The sequence below is a fragment of the Hyperolius riggenbachi genome, chromosome 2 (assembly GCF_040937935.1).
Source record: "Hyperolius riggenbachi isolate aHypRig1 chromosome 2, aHypRig1.pri, whole genome shotgun sequence".
In the NCBI taxonomy this organism is placed as follows: Eukaryota; Metazoa; Chordata; class Amphibia; order Anura; family Hyperoliidae; genus Hyperolius; species Hyperolius riggenbachi.
The window spans coordinates 40,201,693-40,222,186 of record NC_090647.1 but is presented as its reverse complement, the minus strand read 5'-3'; the positions used below and the strand labels follow the sequence as shown (position 1 = coordinate 40,222,186).

The following is a 20,494-nucleotide window of genomic DNA, read 5'->3' as shown; positions in this document are numbered from 1 at the left end:
TGTACTGTATATATACACTTAAAGAGTGTATTAAGTGATAAAGATGTGAATCCTGCATTCAAAACTTGCAAAACTTTTTCTGCTGTTATGGTTTGTAGTGATCACATACTTTAGCACTGGCCCTAGTGCCAAACAGTGCCAACGAGTTGAATGCTGGGAGTTCTTTTTATCTATAATATATTCCTCCTCTTCCATTTATTTCCCTGCCTAGCTGCTTATCAAAAACACCCTCTGATTACTTGTGTTTACAAGCAAGGCTGAGGTGACTCAGAGATTGGATGTGTAAATAAAAAAAATAGACTGCAGTTGTTTGTATACACCTCAGTGGGAGTGTCTGAAGACTCTGGGAGGAGGGCAGCTAATGAATACACAATGAGCAAGAGAAGGGAGGGGGGGGGAAACAAGAGTCAGGGAGGATATGATGTCAGCATTAGCTTGGCAAGATGGCCACTGCCTAGAATAGGATTTTCTGCTTTTCCTTTATAAAATTCACAGGAATCATTACGTGGATAGCACAATACATCTGTTATGTAAGTAGTATTTATCTACTTATATATGTGTTTTTTATTTCTAGGTTAGCTTGAGTGTTGCTTGTTCTTTAAAAGGAAAAAAATGTCAGCCTCCATATACTTCTCCCTTCAGGTTCCCTAATGATGAGATGATGAGATACTCCTGACCTGAGTGAAGGTGCTTGGCAGATCTCTCTGTGCAAAAACTTGTAAGCTTGAGAAGCAGCATTTTTATATGCCGGAAGGGTGGCGGTGGCTGACAGCGCCGATCGCGCAGGCGCAGTACAGAGCGACTGTCCGGTCGCTCTGACATCATCGCCGGGGCCCGGGTCGGACCTCCGGCAAACGGCTGCGGGCAGAGCTGCGGCGAAGGAGGTCCTGGGAGCTCGGGGCTGGAGGAAGCCCCCGGTAAGTAGTGTTTATTTTATTAATATATGCCTGACAACTCCTTTAAGGTTCACATTAAGCAGCCAGGCAGCATTTTATTTATGCACACCTATCCAGGACTTACCAATCTGAACCAAAACTAAGTTCATTGGAGCAGATTTATCACAACTGAAAGAAAAACAGCAGGAAAACTGGTGGAAAGCTAGTTAGAACAGCTGTTTCACTTTTGTACAGTAATAGTTTTCCCTCCATTTTGCATGCACTTGTGTGGATAATACTTCCCCATTGTCCTGTACCTGTCTAACAGTGAAAGCCTGCCTAGAGCTAGTCTTATATGCAGCAAGCACATACCTGTGTGTGCTAGATGGCTGTGGATGCAGCTAAACTGCTTCTCAATGCCATGTGCTTCTCTTCTTGCCCTGTGCCTTAGTGTTGTCCGGATCATGAACGATTCGGATCTTTGATCCGAATCTATTTTGTGAGTCGAATCATCCGAATCATCTAAATGAGTGATTCGGATCGAAAAAGGGGCGGGGCCAGGAGCGACACGCCCCCTCTCAGCGGGCAGCGGGGTCCTGGAAGCAGAGCAGAGATGGATCGCTCTGTTGGAGGGGACTCGGGAGCCAGCCTTGCAGGGACAGGTAGAGGGGATATGGGTGCCACTGCCAGATATGTGTAGAGCACACATACTGGCTATAACGTGCTGCTCATTACAGGCTGTCTGTTCCGTAGTTGTGCACAGTGAACACATGGGAAGCTTTTGGCTCAGCTCAGCACAGCTCAGTAACTTTGCAGGCACTGTGATTGCAGCGCAATATGATCCTCCTGCACTCGCTCTAAACAGCTGCACTTTACTTCTGGGAATGCTTTCTTTCACTGTGCGACGTTTCCATTCAAGGTATACAGATGAACATATAGGTGAAATATATGTAAAGCATATGATTGCAGCATGTGGGTATTGTGTGCAAACATTTCTGCTCTCTGCTCGTCCCTCCTCCCTTCTCTGTCCACTCCCTGCCCTCTGTCCATCTTCTCCCCTTCTCTGTGTGTCCACCCCCCTCCCCTTCTCCTGTCCTGCTAGTCATTTCACCCCTGAATGCTTCCCTTGTAAAATGATCCGAGATTCGGATCAAAGATCCGGATCTTTTCAATGATCCGATTCGAATCATCCGGATCATTGAAAAGATCCGAACTTCCCATCTCTACTGTGCCTGTTCCCTTGGGCCTGATTCACAAAGCGGTGCTAACAGTTAGCACCCTGGTGAAAAGCCCTTTATCATGCCTAAACTCAGTTTAGGCATGATAAGTTTAGGTGTGATAAGTTTAGGCATGATAAGTTTAGGTGTGATAAGTTTAGGCATGATAAGTTTAAGCGCCAACTGCGTTAGCACCGCAGTGCACAGCTGATCAAAAGATTTACGCTAGCAAAGACTGGTGCACTTCGTACAAAGATTAATGGTACTGCTTTGCGTGCGGGACTTTGCAAGCGATCTAAACTTATCTAAACTTATCATGCCTAAACTTATCACACCTAAACTTATCACACCTAAACTTATCATGCCTAAACTTATCACACCTAAACTGGCTTTTCACCAGAGTGGTGCAATGGTTATCATGCCTAAAGTCTTTTAGGCGTGATAACTGAGTTATCACCGCTTTGTGAATCGAGCCCCTACAGTTTAGAGAACATGCCTAGAACTTTTATTCTCTCTTGTCCAATCAAATATCTTCACTCACTAGCAGGGAGGTTACACTTTCTAACCGCCCCTCCTCTTCTGAACATGGCCCAGTATAACTAAATGAGTTCTGTAAACACACATCTTCAATCTCACGCTGGCATGCTCCCAGTAATATGCACTAGTATGGGGGGAGGGGAAGTCTCAGCTTCAGAGCAGGAAGGGAGCCTGCTGGCATTAAAGCGGACCTGAACTCAGAACTTCCTCTCTGCTCTAAAAGTTAAGCAACAGCATAATAACCTTTAAAGAAAAACATTTATTGGTTTACAGCTGAAACAAATCCTACAATAAATCTACAGTCTATCAACTTCCTGGTTTCATGGAAGCAGTTATAGGGTTAGCATCCTCTGTTTACAAATTATCTGCTCTGCCTGGGCAGCCAGCTGACACAGCTGAGAGATCAAATTACAACCTGTGATTAGTCACAGATTAGAGAGGCTAAGCTCTCTGAATACATGCATTTCTCTATGCATTCTTTCCGTCCTGTGCAAGCCTTCAGGTTCACTTTAACTACCTAAAGACCGCCCACGCCAATGGGCGTGTGCGCGGCGGCAGCCCCAGGACTGCCTAACGCCAATTGGCGTCAAGTCCTGGGGCTCTAATTTGCATGAGATCGCACGCACGCTGCGCGCGCATCTCCTGCTCGGGGGCGGAGCTCCGCCTCCTTTACAGTCTCTGAGCGGCAATCGCTGCTCGGGAGACTGTTAGACGACGTGATCGCCGTATATTTACACGTACAGCGCTGCGATCGGCAGCAGCCCGGTACTGGGGACAGCCGTGTGACACGGCTGTCCCCTCCTGAGGCTGGGAAGTGATCGGCTGTCATAGGCTGAAACCAGCTGATCACCCTGATTGGCTGGCGGGGGGAGGGAGGGAGGGAACAGGGGAAAGTAAATTAAAAAAGGCATTTTCTATTGAAAAATAAATAAAATAAATATTTATATATAAAAAAAAAAATAAACAACTTTGGAGCGATCAGACCCCACCAACAGAGAGCCTGGTCTTTAGGGGGGTTTAACACTGCGGTCCTCAAGTGGTTAAAGTGAACCTGAGGTGAAAATAAACTGATGAGATAAACAATTATATTTATTCTCCTGCTCCAAACTAGGTTGAATGTTTTACTGTCTCTAATCAGTGGCAGCCTATTAAGTGTCCAGAGTTAGAAAAAGGTCAATAGTTCATGTATTTTATCTCTCCCTGCCCTCAGAAGTTGTATTCTGCCAGGAAAACTTTTATGGCTGTACTTTGCTTATCAGTGATCCTTACTATATTCCAGACAAGGTACCGACAAGACAGAAGCCGTCCCTTCCATGCCTAGAAAGTAACTCTTTCAGGCAGCAAAATAAAAAAAACAGCCTGGTTATTAATATGTTTGTACTGTACCTGCACATGTTTATCTCATCATGTCACATTTATTGCCTCGGATATACTTTAAATAGATACTTTTTTATGTACGGTAAATGAACTACAGTTATATTTATGGAAAAATCACTAAATAAAAAATGACATACAGTCCAAACGCCAGAAAAAAAATCGAATCTAAAATATCTGAAAAAGTGCAGATTCCTGAAGGCAGGATATTTGCATGCAAAAACACCATGACAATTTCAAAAGGCCACTTAACTTCAAAACTGGGTGCAATTGTTCATGCTAAATGCAGTTTTTCTGTGATTTTTCTGTGTTCCTATTGACTTGCTTTTAGACACAAATCGTACAATGTACACACAAAAAAAAGTCCTGCTGTCTAAATTTAACCTCCTGAGCGATAATCCCGAGCTGAGCTCGGGGTACATCGCGCAGGAGGAGTTCTCAGGCCCTGGTGGGCCGATTTGCATAATTTTTTTTTGTTACACGCAGCTAGCACTTTGCTAGCTGCGTGTAACTTTCGATCGCCGCCGCTCGCCGCCGATCCGCCGCTACCCGCCGTGCCGCGCAGCCCCCCCCTCCCCGACCCCTTGCGCAGCCTGGCCAATCAGTGCCAGGCAGCGCTGAGGGGTGGATCGGAACTCCCTCTGACGTCACGACGTCCATGACATCGGTGACGTCATCCCGCCCCGTCGCCATGGCGACCGGGGAAGCCCAGCAGGAAATCCCGTTCTGAACGGGATTTCCTGCTTACTCTGATCGCCGAAGGCGATTAGAGTGGGTGGGGGGATGCCGCTGCGCTGCGACTATCATGTAGCGAGCCCAGGGCTCGCTACATGATTTAAAAAATAAAAAATTTAAAAAAATAGTGCTGCGCCCCCTCCTGGGCGATATAATTGTATCGCCCAGAGGGTTAAGATGCAGAAAAACGCAAAATGCAAATTGCATACAAATACACACAAAAAAATGCAATGCCTGCGACTGCAATTTCTAAAAAAATTGATGTAAATTTTAATATGTGTGAACCCCGCCTATTTCTATTCTGTTTATTGTCATAATTAGGGCTTCTCATTCAGATTCAGCGGACTTGACATTTCTGCATTTCTGCAAAACAAAAATTGGATTTCTGCAGAAATTTGTTTTACCACAACTGGAACTCGGAAGCATTCTTGTGATTGGCCTAAAATTTCCGTGCTATTCCGATCACCACTGTAAAATTCTGCATCCTCTGATTGGTCCAATGCTTCCGGGGCAACTTGAAAGTATTTGGCCAATCAGAGAATGCAAAAAATGACAAAGACTACTTCTCGGAAATTGGAAAATCAGAGTTTTGCAGAATCGGTAATCAGTATTGGCAGATATGGGACAATTCCACGGAATCGGAAACCAGCATTTCCCTGGTCATGATATAATTTTCCAAATGTAAGTATGAAGGAAACGTATTGGCAATAGAAAAAGACCAGCTCTGTATGTTCTGTATGTATTTGTTCAAATTTATTTACAGCTGTCCTGAACGATGACCTGGATGAAGAGTGTGAAGATGTGGAGTCCGTTTGGGTAAATGTTCTTGGTGGAAATAACTGTTGCCAATTGCTTACTGGAATGTGCTACAGGCCACCCCATATTCATAAAGCTGCAGAACTGCAACTACAGTACTACAGCAGATTGAAAAAGCTGCAAGTAAAAATGAAGTCATAGTTATGGGTGACTTTAACTTTTCAGACATTGACTGGAGTATTGAGGCTACCCATTCTAGTAAAAAATCCGATTCGGATTCCGGATAGCTATCTGCGGATATTTGGCCGCATAACGCAGATATCCACGGATATTGCGGATATCCGGATCCGAAATACTGTAATTAAGGAGATGACGTCCTGGAGCCAATCAGAGGGCTCCCAGCAGAAGCCCTAGCAACCAATCACAAAGGGATAACCCTGGCCAGTCCCACCTGACCTCATTGAGTCAATCAGAGGGCTTCCAGCCTAAACCCTGGCACCCAATCACAGAAAGGATCACTGGCCAGCCCCCCTGTATAATAAGGAGGGCTGCCATGATGAGACATATCATCTTAGCTTGCTGAATGCTCACTGAGAGACATGCTCCAGTGCTGGTGGCTTTGCAAGGGCTGTACACAGTTATAAACCTAAAGCTGTTCAGTGATTAACCCCTTCACTATCACTACACTATTGTTAAATCGTTAATTAGCTTGATTGATGTCATAGTGTGACAGTCAGAGTGTGTGCTCCAGTGCTGCTGGGCCTAGCAAGGGCTGTACACAGTGATAAGCTGTTCAGTGATTAACCCCTTCACTATCACTACACTATTGTTAAATAGTTAATTAGCTTGATTGATGTCATTGTATGACAGTCAGAGTGTGTGCTCCAGTGCTGCTGGGCCTAGCAAGGGCTGTACACAGTGATAAGCTGTTCAGTGATTAACCCTTTCACTACTATCACTACACTATTGTTAAATCGTTAATTAGCTTGATTGATGTCATTGTATGACAGTCAGAGTGTGTGCTGCAGGCAGCTGCTATGTTTCTGTGTGTGTGCTGTGCACAGACCAGGCCAGCTGCTGCCTGCTGGCCAGCTATTAGCCTTAAGTATAGGTTATGTTAGGGATTAGGGGATAGGATTACTTTGTTATTGTGTAGTTAGTACTGTAGTACTGCAGTCAGTACTAGTAGTTGTTAGAGTAGTAGTACTACTGTGTTAGCTTTCTACAGAACTGCTGTGCTGTGAGCAGTGCCAGTGTGACAGTTAGTGTTCACTAGTGTCTTCTCCTCTGCTGTCTGACTGTCACTCGGCACTTGGCACGTGACACTTGGCAAGTGCCACGTGACACGTGCCAAGTGACACGTGCCAAGTGACATGTGACTCGTGCTAAGTGCCAATTGCCACGTACCATGTCCGGCATGCTCCAGGCACATGTTACACTTGCTGCTGCTGCATTGCCCTGCTCCTGCTGCCTGTGCAGCTCCCACCGCCAGGCCAGGGTGCCACAGGCCACTGATACCACCTATATTTAACCCAAAACACAATCGCTGCATAATTTTTTGGAGGTGTCTTGGCTGAAAACTGTAATGTCCCAGTTGTGCGGTTGGACTTTGGACACTATGTGGGCTGCACGACCGCTGTCTGGAACCTAGGCCTAATGTTAATTGACAGACTTTTTTTTTGGGGGGGGGGGGGGGGGGGTTAAAAGCCCCATCAATTAGTGTTCCCCTTTAAAAAAATAATGATGCGGCATGCCTCATTTACCGTAAAAAACGTTTTTAAAGCAATTTAAAGGGCACTTCCGGTTTTTCTATCCACTGAGCAACACTAATATTAAATACTCCACACAGGAAAAAGTGAAGGCAAGACTAAATAAATTAAAAATAGACAAGGCACCTGGCCTGGATGGCAGTAGAGATGGCCCGAATGGTTCGACTGCGAACTTATTCATGCAAACCTCCATGGTTCGCATTCGCGGAGAACCGCAAACTTTTCCAGAAGTTCGGTTCGCCCCCATAATACATCATTAGGGTCAACTTTGACCCTCTACTTCACAGTCAGCAGGCACAGGGTACCCAATCAGGCTACATTCCCTCCTGGAGCCCCCCCCCCCTTATAAAAGGCAGGCAGCGTCAGGCATTTCATGCCTGCAGTAATTAGAGAAGGGAGAGGTCCTCTGCAGAGACATTAGGGAAAGCTTAGTAAGGCTCTTGTAGGCTTGTTAGCTTACTCCTTGCTGATTCTTATTGCTAAAAAAGCACCCCTCAACAGCTCTTTTGAGAGCTAATCTTGTTCTTGTGATCTATTTTTTTTTTGTGGCCCACTTGCATTGTATACAGCCCTGTCAGTCAGTCGCAGCTGGCCTTTGCCCCTTAGTGGTTATTCCTACTGTGCCACTGCCAGGCCCAGCAAATTCATTGAGTGACTACCTGTGTGTGTGACAGCCAGGTGCACATTTGTAATACCCATCACTGCATATACCTACATGTTGTTCAGTGCACTCACCTACCTACGTGAGCGCACGCAGTATCACTGCACCTGTTAACGCTACGTGTGTATGTGTGTGTGACAGGTGCACATTTGTAATACCCATCATTCACTGCATATACCTACCTGTTGTTCAGTGCACCTACTTACCTTCATGAGCGCACAAAGTGTCACCGCACCTGTTCACGCTACGTGTGTGTGTGACAGCCAGGTGCACATTTGTAATACCCATCACTGCATATACCTACCTGTTGTTCAGTGCACCCACCTACCTAGGTGAGCGCACGCAGTGTCACCGCACCTGTTCATGCTACCTGTGTGTGTGACAGCTGCAAATTTGTAATACCAGCCATTGCATAATTGTTCACAGTACCTGTGTGACCGCACGCTGTGTAATATACCAGTCCGTGCATACCTGTTAACTGCACCTGTGTGACAGATGCACATTGTATTGTAATACCAGTCACTGCATACCTTTCACTGCACCTGTGTTACTGCACATTGTGTTAGTCAAGTCAGTGCATACCTTTCACTTCAACCCCCAATATGGACAAAACAAGAGGCAGAGCCAGAGGCAGGCCACCCGGCAGGTCTGTTCGAGGTCACGCTGTCGTGATTTCGTGCGGCCCTCGACCAAAGTACGGTGTTCAGAAGAAGGCACGTGCCATCAACCCCCAATATTGTCAGGGCGTAGTTGACTATTTAACACAGAACACCTCATCTTCCTCAGCTTCCACACGGAAGCGTGACATATCTTCCTCCTCCTGCTCTGATTCTGGCACCCAACTTAACACTCAGTCAGCAGCCATCACCAAAGTGCCATCATCCCAGGGCTCAGCGGTGTGGAATTTTTTGTGTGTCTGCCTCAGATGAGAGCAATACCATCTGTACTCTCTGCCACCGAAAATTGAACCGTGGAAAGACCAAGACCTGCGTAGGGACAACTACCTTACAAAGGCACATGATTACAAAGCACAAACTGCAATAGAATGACCACCTGAGCAAAAGCAGCACACAAAAGCAAAGCCACACACCGCAGTGTAAGATACCAGGTCGCAATTATTTCTCAAAAAAGGCGATACCCAAACTGTACCGTGATGTTCAAAGGCAAGTGGTGTCATCTCTGGCACACAGCGTTGGGTCAAGGGTCCATCTGACCATGTGATCTGCAAAGCATGGACAGGTCTGCCAGAAGACTAAGTCAGTCCCCACACACAGCATCTCTGCCTGCACGCCGTGTGACTGCCTGCCCCAAGACTAAGTCGGTCCCCACACACCATCTCTGCCTGCATTCCACTTGACTGCCACCACCAACAGGGTCCAGGACTCTAGGTGGATTCCTGAATTTTTAAGGCCGCTTGCGTACCACAATGAAGCAATGACTGCCTGCTATATGAGTGTCTAGGGGGGCACACCCAAGATAATAAGGTCATTGCTTCATTGTGGACAGACTAAATTCGATCAGCTGGACAGTCACTGTTGTTCTGTCATTCAGCTACCTCAGCCCGGCGACCATATGGGCTTGAAAACCGCTATCGCATGCACTCTGGCCATGGTGCGCACCAGTCCAGCACGGCCGCCACTACACAAACAGCTGTTTGCGGTGTGTTACACAGTGAGTTTGGTCTGTCAGTGTGAAGCAGTACACTAATTACACTCCCTGACTGATGTATACAAATGCAAGATGTTTTAAAGCACTTTAGGCCTCCAATTTAGCAATAAAATGTGATCTCTGCCCTTAAAACGCTGCTGTGTGTCAAATCCTGATTTTTCCGGGGGACTTTTGGGGTGTATCCCACTCCGCCATGCCCCCCTCCAGGTGTTAGACCCCATGAAACATCTTTTCTATCACTTTTCTGGCCATCATAAATGTTTCTAGTTTTCAAAGTTTGCCTCCCCATTGAAGTCTATTGCGGTTCGCGGAAGTTCGCGCAAACCGAACTTTTGTGGAAGTTCACGTTCAAGGTTCGCAAACCGAAAATCGGAGGTTCGAGCCATCTCTAGATGGCATACATCCTCGGGTCCTAAGGGAATTAAGTTCAGTTACTGATAAACCCCTTTATCTTATCTTTTGTGTTCAACTGGGTGACTTTAACTATCCAGAAATTGACTGAGATATTGAGATATACAGATATTTACCCATTCTGGTAAAAGCGACAGATTTCTGGCAACACTACGGACTAGTTCACACTCGGAGCTTGATCATTTCAAATAGACCAGATAATGTATCATATGTGCAGGTTAAAGAACATTTGGGTAATAGCGATCACAATACGATAACATTTTATCTAGTGATTGATAAGTCGTGGGGCAGCGGAACAACTAAAACTATGAAATTTAGAAAAGCAAAGTTCAATCATCTCAGGCAGGCAGTAAGTTTGGTGCACTGGGATAGGAAGGACTACCTGATATAGAGCCACATTAATCCATGCCATGCATTGATGAGGATCAACCAATCCGAACCCGTCTGTATGCATGTTATATTATTGTGGCTCTATACAATTGCATTCCAGCAGTTCTCAAGGGGCTCGATTCACAAAGCGGTGCTAACCCAGTTAGAGACTTTAGGCGTGATAACCATTGCACCACGCTGGTGAAAAGCCAGTTTAGGCGTGATAAGTTTAGTTGTGATAAGTTTAGGCATGATAAGTTTAGATAAGTTTAGATCGAGCGGAAAGTCCCACACGCAAAGCAGCGCCATTAAACTCTATGCGAAGTGCACCAGACTTTGCTAGCGCAAAACTTTTGATCAGCTGTGCACTGCGGTGCTAACGCAGTTGGTGCTTAAACTTATCACACCTAAACTTATCACACCTAAACTTATCATGCCTAAACTTATCATGCCTAAATTTATCACACCTAAACTTATCACGCCTAAACTTATCATGCCTAAACTGAGTTTAGGCATGATAAAGGGCTTTTCACCAGCGTGCTAACTGTTAGCACCGCTTTATGAATCAGGCCCAAGGTGTGTTTAGCGTACAGGGGCAACAAAGGATGATTTTCATATACAGCAGTGATGCATTGTGGGAGACATCATATGCTCACTCCAATCTGAATAATCGCAAATACCTTCTCATTTAATGAAGTCAAACTTTTGTTTTGAATGGAAATGGCAAACTAAAATTATTCTCAACGAATATTGTAGTAAATATATCCCATACGGAAACAAAGCTTCTTGGAATGAAAAAGGCCTTGATGGATAAATAAAAAGGTTATAAATAAAATGAAGTGTAAAAAGAATGCCTATAATGTCCTAAAACAGGAGGGGGCAGAGGATGCATTAAGCAATTATAAGAAGTGAAATAAAAGTTGTGAAAAATACTTAGGCTGGCAAAGATTGAAGCTGAAAATCATCTTGCTAGGGGCATCAAATCTAATACATCAACTCTAAAAAAAGAAAGGTGGGCTGTATTGGACTCCTAAAGGATAAGGGTGGTAACTCAATGGTGAATGAATTAAGTAGGGTGGAGCTATTGAATGCTTCTTTTGATTCTGTCTTCACAAGGGAACGATTGTTGTTGCAAATTACAGATGCAGAAGGGTCCCAATCTTCCAATTTTACTATTAAATACTTATCGTGGGAAGGAGTGAAGGCAAGACTAAATAAAATGAAAACTGATAAGGCACCAGACCCAGATGGCATACATCCATGGGTGCTAAGGGAATTAAGTTCAGTTATCGATAAACCCAGTCGACAACAAGTTAAATAATCCAATTTAATGCCAAGCTGATGCAGATAAATGCTTTTTATGGGATGCATTAAAAAGGAAATAAAAGTGGAGCGCCCCCTATCCAATGTAGTTATCCGCAAGAGATTTTTTTTTGCAAAGCCTCTCCGTAACAAATGGCCCTTCCTGACGCTTATCGGGCGCCCAATTTTACCTTCATAGTCGCCTTGCAGAGGCCAGGATTTGTGGTAAACAAGGGTAAAATTTGGCGCCCGTTTGTGGCCGCCACCATGCACCCAAGTTTCATCCAATGCCACTAAAGTAGCTTTTATCATAGGCGCCTATAGAGGCAGCGTTTTTTCCGCAAGGGCTCCTGCGCCCTGTTTTTCCTGTTTCACCCTGTGTAGAATTGTTTAATGTTGTAATGTTTCCCCTATCTATTGTACAGCACTGAGTAATAGCTTAGCATGTTATTAAGTTTAACCACTTGAGCCCCAGAGGTTTATACCACCTAATGACCAGGTCATTTTTTTACAATTATGCACTTTACAAATTTAACGGTTTATTGCTCAGTCATACAACTTAGCACCCAAATGAATGTTACCTCCTTTTCTTCTCACAAATAGAGCTTTCTTTCGGTGGTATTTGATTGATGCTGCTATTTTTAGTATTTATTTTTAATTAAAATAGACTAAAATAAAAAAAATAAAAAAAAAAAAAAACAACAACACACACATACAGATAAGTTAATTGGCTTCCACCTAAATTGTCCCTAGACTATGATACATACACTACACAATACATACATAGACATAGGCCTATGGTAGGGATTACCTGTAGATTGTGAGCCCCTCCGAGGGACAGTTAAGTGACAAGACTATATTCTGTGCAGCGCTGCGTAAGATGTCAGCTATATAAATGTTTGCTTCAATGAATACTAATAAACCAGCCTGCCAGCTGCAATCACTGTTAACTATTTTAGATATCCCATGGTTTTAGTTTATATTTAAACATTTACAAAGCAGATTGATTTTTTATTGTCTTTGCTCAATGGCAGCCAATTAGGTGTCCCACAGTTAAAATACATGGACTACAGTGGGTTGCAAAAGTATTCGGCCCCTTTGAAGTTTTCCACAGTTTGTCATATTACTGCCACAAACATGAAACAATTTTATTGGAATTCCACATGAAAGATCAATACAAAGTGGTGTACACGTGAGAAGTGGAACGAAAATCATACATGATTCCAAACATTTTTTACAAATAAATAACTGCAAAGTGGTGTGTGCATAATTATTCGGCCCCCTTTGGTCTGAGTGCAGTCAGTTGCCTATAGACATTGCCTGATGAGTGCTAATGACTAAATAGAGGGCACCTGTGTGTAATCTAATGTCAGTACAAATACAGCTGCTCTGTGAGGGCCTCAGAGGTTGTCTAAGAGAATATTGGGAGCAACAACACGGTGAAGTCCAAAGAACACACCAGACTGGTCAGGGATAAAGTTATTGAGATATTTAAAGCAGGCTTAGGCTACAAAAAGATTTCCAAAGCCTTAAACATCCCACGGAGCACTGTTCAAGCAATCATTCAGAAATGGAAGGAGTATGGCACAACTGTAAACCTACCAAGACAAGGCCGTCCATCTAAACTCACAGGCCGAACAAGGAAAGCGCTGAAATGCAGTCAAGAGGCCCATGGTGACTCTAGACGAGCTGCAGAGATCTACAGCTCAGGTAGGAGACTCTGTCCATAGGACAATTATTAGTCATGCACTGTACAAAGTTGGCCTTTATGGAAGAGTGGCAAGAAGAAAGGCATTGTTAACAGAAAGCATAAGAAGTCCCATTTGCAGTTTGCCACAAGCCATGTGGGGGACGCAGCAAACATGTGGAACAAGGTGCTCTGGTCAGATGAGACCAAAATGGAACTTTTTGCCCAAAATGCAAAATGCTATGTGTGGCGAAAAACTAACACTGCACATCACTCTGAACACACCATCCCCACTGTCAAATATGGTGGTGGCAGCATCATGCTCGGGGGGTGCATCTCTTCAGCAGGGACAGGGAAGCTGGTCAGAGTTGATGGGAAGATGGATGGAGCCAAATACAGGGCAAACTTGGAAGAAAACCTCTTGTAGTCTGCAAAAGACTTGAGACTGGGGTGGATGTTCACGTTCCAGCAGGACAATGACCCTAAACATAAAGCCAGGGCAACAATGGAATGGTTTAAAACAAAACATATCTATATGTTAGAATGGCCCAGTCAAAGTCCAGATCTAAATCCAATCGAGAATCTGTGGCAAGATCTGAAAACTGCTGTTCACAAACGCTGTCCATCTAATCTGACTGAGCTGGAGCTGTTTTGCAAAGAAGAATGGGCAAGGATTTCAATCTCTAGATGTGCAAAGCTGGTAAAGACATACCCTAAAAGACTGGCAGCTGTAATTGCAGCAAAAGGTAGTTCTACAAAGTATTGACTCAGGGGGCCGAATAATTACGCACACCCCACATTGCACTTATTTATTTGTAAACAATGTTTGGAATGATGTATGATTTTCGATCCACTTCTCACATGTACACCACTTTGTGTTGGTCTTTCACGTGGAATTCCAATAAAATTGATGCATGTTTGTGGCAGCAATGTGACAAAATGTGGAAAACTTCAAGGGGGCCGAATACTTTTGCAACCCACTGTATTGAGTTTTTCTATCTAACTCCTGCCCTCAGAATTTGTATTCTGCCAGGAACACTTTTATGACTGTAATTTGCTTATCAGTGATGTTTACTATATTCCTGACAAAGTACCCACAAGACAGAAGCTGTCACTTCCATGCCTGAAAATGAACTCTTTCAGGCAGCAAAATAAAACAAGTAAATTATCCTGGTTAGTCATATGTTTTGCACTGTTCATACATGTTTATCGCATGTCACATGTCACCTTGGGTACACTAAGGTTTGCTTTAAAGGATACATGAGCTGAAACAAATCTAAGGCTGATTTACATTCCTGGGGCTTCCGGCAATAAGTGTGTTTGTCTGGGAATAATAACATTTTAACTAAAAACAGGTTTAAAATAAAGCATTTTACCAACAGCGTGCATCTATTCCTCTCAGTTATAAAGTTTTATTAAAAATATAATTTCTTAGGTATTCTGCTTACATAATGCAACTCATTTTATAACCCCATCCACTGTTTACATCTGATGTACCTGTCTGTTTAGTTATTATTGCTTTTATGTATTTATACAGCACTGGCATATTCTGCAACACTTTACAGAGTACATAGTCATGTCACTGACTGTCCTCAGAGGAGCTCACACTCTAATCCTACCAAAGTCATACTGTAGTCTAATGTCCTACCATATTATTATGTGTTTACTGTATATAGCAGTGACATCTTCTGCAGCATATTACAGAGTACATAGTCATGTCACTGACTGTCCTCAAAGGAGCTCACCATTCTCCCATAGTCAGCCTCATGTCCTACCATATTATTATGTATTTATATGGCACTGACATCTTCTGGAGCACTTTACAGCAGTGCTGGGCCGAAATTACGCATTAGCGTAATTACGCATCATAATTCACTACAAATGCACCGTAAGCGTTAAGTGTAAGGTTACGGTATTACACGTAATTAATTACGCGTAGACCGTAAGTTACGTTATTACGCGTAAGTAAGACCGTAAACTCCTATTGAAATTACACAGTCTGCCGTAATCGCGTAATATTACGCTCCCGTATAATATAAAAAAGCCGTCGACTTTAAGGGTTAATAGCAAAGCCCCCTTAAATGCTAAGGGCAAATTTGGAGAATATATTAAGGAGATCAGAAGGAATAAGAAGAAAAACATTTTTTCAAACAGACCTTATAGTTTTTCAGAAAATCAATTTTAATGTTTCAAAGGAAAAGTGTATACATTTAAAAACCCGCCGACTTTAACGGTTAATAGCAAAGCCTGCTTAAAATTTAGGAACACCAAATTCCCAGGGTATATTAAGGGGATCAGTGGGAATAAGAGGAACTTTTTTTTTTTCAAAAAGACCTTATAGTTTTTGAGAAAATCGATTTTTAAGTTTCAAGGGGGAAAATGTCTTTTAAATGCGGAAAATGTCAGTTTTTTTTGCACAGGTAACAATAGTGTATTATTTTCATAGATTCCCCCAAGTGGGAAGAGTTTTACTTACTTCGTTCTGAGTGTGGGAAATATAAAAAAAAAACGATGTGGGGTCCCCCCTCCCAGACCTCTTTAACCCCTTGTCCCCCATGCAGGCTGGGATAGCCAGAATGTGGAGCACCGGCCGCGTGGGGCTCCGCACCCTGACTATACCAGCCCGCATGGTCCATGGATTGGGGGTCTCGGAAGGAGAGGCAGCTAAGCTTTCCCCTCCCCCTCCGAGCCCTTGTCCAATCCAAGGACAAGGGGCTCTTCTCCACCTCCGATGGGCGGTGGAGGTGGAGGCCGCGATTTCCCGGGGGGGGGGGGGGGGGTTCATGGTGGCATCTGGGAGTCCCCTTTAAAAAGGGATCCCCCAGATGCCTACCCCCCCTCCCAGGAGAAATGAGTATAGGGGTACTTGTACCCCTTACCCATTTCCTTTGAGAGTTAACTGTAAATAAACACACAAACACTTAGAAAAAGTATTTTAATTGAACAAACAACATAACCATGAAAAAGTCCTTTAATATTCTTAATTAACCATTAATACTTACCTGTCCCTTTAAATAAATGATCCCTCGCAATAGCCTCGGAAATGTTCTATCAGTTACAATGTAACAAAGTTATTACAATGTAACAACTTTGTTACATTGTAACTACGCCGCACCCGACGTCACTCGCCGCTCAGCCGCCGCATACACTTACGCGTCCTTGCAGGACGCTAAGTCCCCGCCGGCTCCCACTGTCCACGCCGCCCACATCTGTCACCCACATGTGGGTGACATGTGGGTGACATGTGGGAGAGGCGGGGAGGGCAGCGGGAGCCGGCGGGGACTTAGCATCCTGCACGGACCCGACAGAGCTCTGAGCTATATAGCTCAGAGCTCTCTAAGCATCTTTGAATTTGGGCTCCAAGGAGCCCCATTGGTCCTTAGCAGACCAATGGGGTTCCTTCAAATCAGAAGGAACCCCATTGGTCTGCTAAGGACCAATGGGGCTCCTATATAGCTATATAGCTCAGAGCTCTGTCGGGTCCGTGCAGGACGCTAAGTTCCGCCGGCTCCCGCTGCCCTCCCCGCCTCTCCCACATGTCACCCACATGTCACCCACATGTGGGTGACATGTGGGTGACAGATGTGGGCGGGGTGAACAGCGGGAGCCGGCGGGGACTTAGCGTCCTGCAAGGACGCGTAAGTGTCTGCGGCGGCTGAGCGGCGAGTGATGTCGGGTGCGGCGTAGTTGCAATGTAACAAAGTTGTTACATTGTAATAACTTTGTTACATTGTAACGGATAGAACATTTCCGAGGCTATTGCGAGGGATCTTTTATTTAAAGGGACAGGTAAGTATTAATGGTTAATTAAGAATATTAAAGGACTTTTTTTCGTGGTTATGTTTTTTGTTCAATTAAAATACTTTTTCTAAGTGTCTGTGTGTTTATTTACTTTTAACTCTTAAAGGAAATGGGTAAGGGGTACAAGTCCCCCTATACTCATTTCTCCTGGGAGGGGGGGTGGGCATCTGGGGGACCCCTTTTTAAAGGGGACTCCCAGATGCCACCATGAAACCCCCCCCCCCCCCCCCCAGGAAATCTCGGCCTCCACCTCCACCGCCCATCGGAGGTGGAGAAGAGCCCCTTGTCCTTGGATTGGACAAGGGCTCGGAGGGGGAGGGGAAAGCTTGGCTGCCCCTCCCCTTCCGAGACCCCCCAATCCATGGACCATGCGGGCTGGTATAGTCAGGGTGCGGAGCCCCACGCGGCCGGTGCTCCGCATTCTGGCTATACCAGCCTGCATGGGGGACAAGGGGTTAAAGAGGTCTGGGAGGGGGGACCCCACGTCGTTTTTTTTTAAATATTTCCCACACTCAGAACGAAGTAAGTAAAACTCTTCCCACTTGGGGGAATCTATGAAAATAATACACTATTGTTACCTGTGCAAAAAAAACTGACATTTTCCGCATTTGAAAGACATTTTTCCCCTTGAAACTTAAAAATCGATTTTCTCAAAAACTATAAGGTCTTTTTGAAAAAAATGTTTTTCCTCTTATTCCCACTGATCCCCTTAATATACCCTGGGAATTTGGAGTTCCTAAATTTTAAGCAGGCTTTGCTATTAACCGTTAAAGTCGGCGGGTTTTTAAATGTATACATTTTTCCTTTGAAACTTTAAAATCGATTTTCTGAAAAACTATAAGGTCTTTTTGAAAAAAAATGTTTTCTTCTTATTCCTTCTGATCTCCTTAATATATTCTCCAAATTTGAGGCTCTCAGCAATTAAGGGGGCTTTGCTATTAACCCTTAAAGTCGGCGGCTACCTAACATTGATCCATGCGTCAACTTTTCCGCTTGGGAGCATGGCCATACGCATTAATTGCTAGTAGAAAATTACGCGTAAGACCATACCATAACAACCTGCATTACGGTATTCTTACGCGTAATTGCGTAAGGACCATGCGTAATTACAGACATGAACGTAAATAAATGTCTACGCCGTAACCGTAATTCCGTAATGCGTAATAGCGTAAAATTACGCATAGTTTTTTCCATTACGCCCAGCACTACTTTACAGAGTACATAGTCATGTCACTGACTGTCCTCAAAGGAGCTGTCAATCTAATCCCTACCATAGTCATAGTCCAATATCCTACTATATTATTATTATTATGTATTTATATAGCACTTATATCTTCTTCAACACTTTACAGAGTAGATAGTCATGTCACTGACTGTCCTCAGAGGAGCTCACAATCTAATTCTACCATAGTCATAGTCTAATGTCCTACCATATTATTATTATGTATTTTTTTTAAAGCACTGACATCTTCTGCAGCACATTACAGAGTACATAGTCATGTCACTGACCATCCTCAGAGGAGCTCACAATCTAATCCTACCATAGTCATAGCCTAATGTCCTACCACATTATTATTATGTATTTATATAGCACGTATGTCTTCTTCAAAACTTTACAGAGTGCATATTCATGTCCCTGACAGTCCTCAGTGGAGCTCACACTCTAATCCTACCATATTATTATGTATTTATATAGCACTGACCTCTCCTGCAGCTCATTACAGAGTACATAGTCATGTCACTGACTGTCCTCAGAGGAGCTCACAATCTAATCCTACCATAGTCATAGTCTAATGTCCTACCATATTATTATTATCATTTTTATTTATATAGTGCCAATATCTTTCATAGTGCTTGTAACGATTGTGGAATTCTCTCCGTGATCAGCGCACAAGGCGTGCGCTGACACTGCGGAAATCCTCCACAAGCGTGTAATTTGAGGGAACCCTGCAAAAGGTGCAATGCACCTGTAGAGGGAAATTCCTGTCGACAGATGGAGCTGTGGAGTGCAGAGGAACAGCTCCTCTGCCCTGCCACAGACGCCAGACAGGAATTGTACGAAGGGAAGAAACGCAGGGCAAGATAACCCTGAAAGAGAGAGATCAAAGGGACAGAGGGTATGTGTGTCCACCAAACTAGTCGCCACCCTGCGACGATGAACACACAACCATGAAGACAAAGTGAGAAGGCAATCGCCAGAGATGGCGATTGCTAACAGCGACACAAGATCGAATAAGCACAGATGAGGAATGTATGTATGTCCACCAATCTAGCCGCCAACCTGCGACGGTGGACACACAACAGAAGCAACCAAGTGAGATCGCAATCGCAAGAGAAGTGATAGCGGAAGAGAATGAGCACAGGGACAGATTGTATGTGTGTGCACCAAACTAGTCGCCAACCCGCGACGGTGCATACACAACAGCAGATATGAAGTAGGAACGCAATCGCGAGAGAGGCGATTGCCAGAGGTGACACAAGGCTACAGCAAGGCGGAGCACGAGAGTAGCAAAGGCACAGCAAATATACAATGAGAAGATAAGGAAAATAACAAACGCTAACTAAACGCGAACACCGCACTCGTTCGCAACAGTGCACGCGTTTATGCGCGGTCCCCGCGTGATAAGCACAACAGAGACAAGCACGCCTAACTAACCACCGACAGACAAACATGAAACAGAGGGCGCGAGCGCTTGCTTAACGGTTACCTCACCGAGCCTCCAGCAAGCGTTCGTAGCAGACAAGACAGATACACGAAAACAGGAATAAGTGAGAGATACGATCCACTGCTCTTTCCGCCAGAGCGAGTGCGATCCAAGTATAGAAACAGAGCGAGCTGGATCCACTGCTCTTTCCCCCAGAGCAAGTGCGATCCAAGTACAGCAAGAGAGATGGAGATCAGACGGATCCACAGCACTAGCGCTAGGCGAGTGCGATCCAGGCAAGACAGATAGAGGAGATAGCTGGTAGCAACCGCTGCTCCAGCTATACTCCAAGAACAAAGATCAGAACGACTTCCTGTCGACCAGCGCTGGGACAGAACAATCGCAACAGACAAACAAAACAGATATGCAATCCTAACTGCACTATGGAATCTGCCTAGTGCTGTCCCAGGAATTATTCTAAGCTAATCTTCAAACAATGAGCAAGGCTGACACTCAAGGAGTGTTTCACAGGACTAACCCTTATGACCAGCAAAGGACTCTGGGAAACATAGCTCTTTATAGAGCAAGCCTACAAAGGATGTGGCTAGGCAATCTGCATGACAAACGTATGCAAATTCCTCAGCAGCAAGCTGCACAACTGACAAAAGGTCTCTCTTCCAGAGACCT

At 44.4% G+C, this 20,494-nt stretch overlaps 1 protein-coding gene across 2 annotated transcripts in view; it reads right to left on the bottom strand.

Moving 5' to 3' along the window:
• Window positions 1-20,494, bottom strand: part of LOC137545451 (retinal guanylyl cyclase 2-like) — a 176,149-nt gene that overhangs the window by 139,062 nt on the left and 16,593 nt on the right. The window lies entirely within an intron of this gene.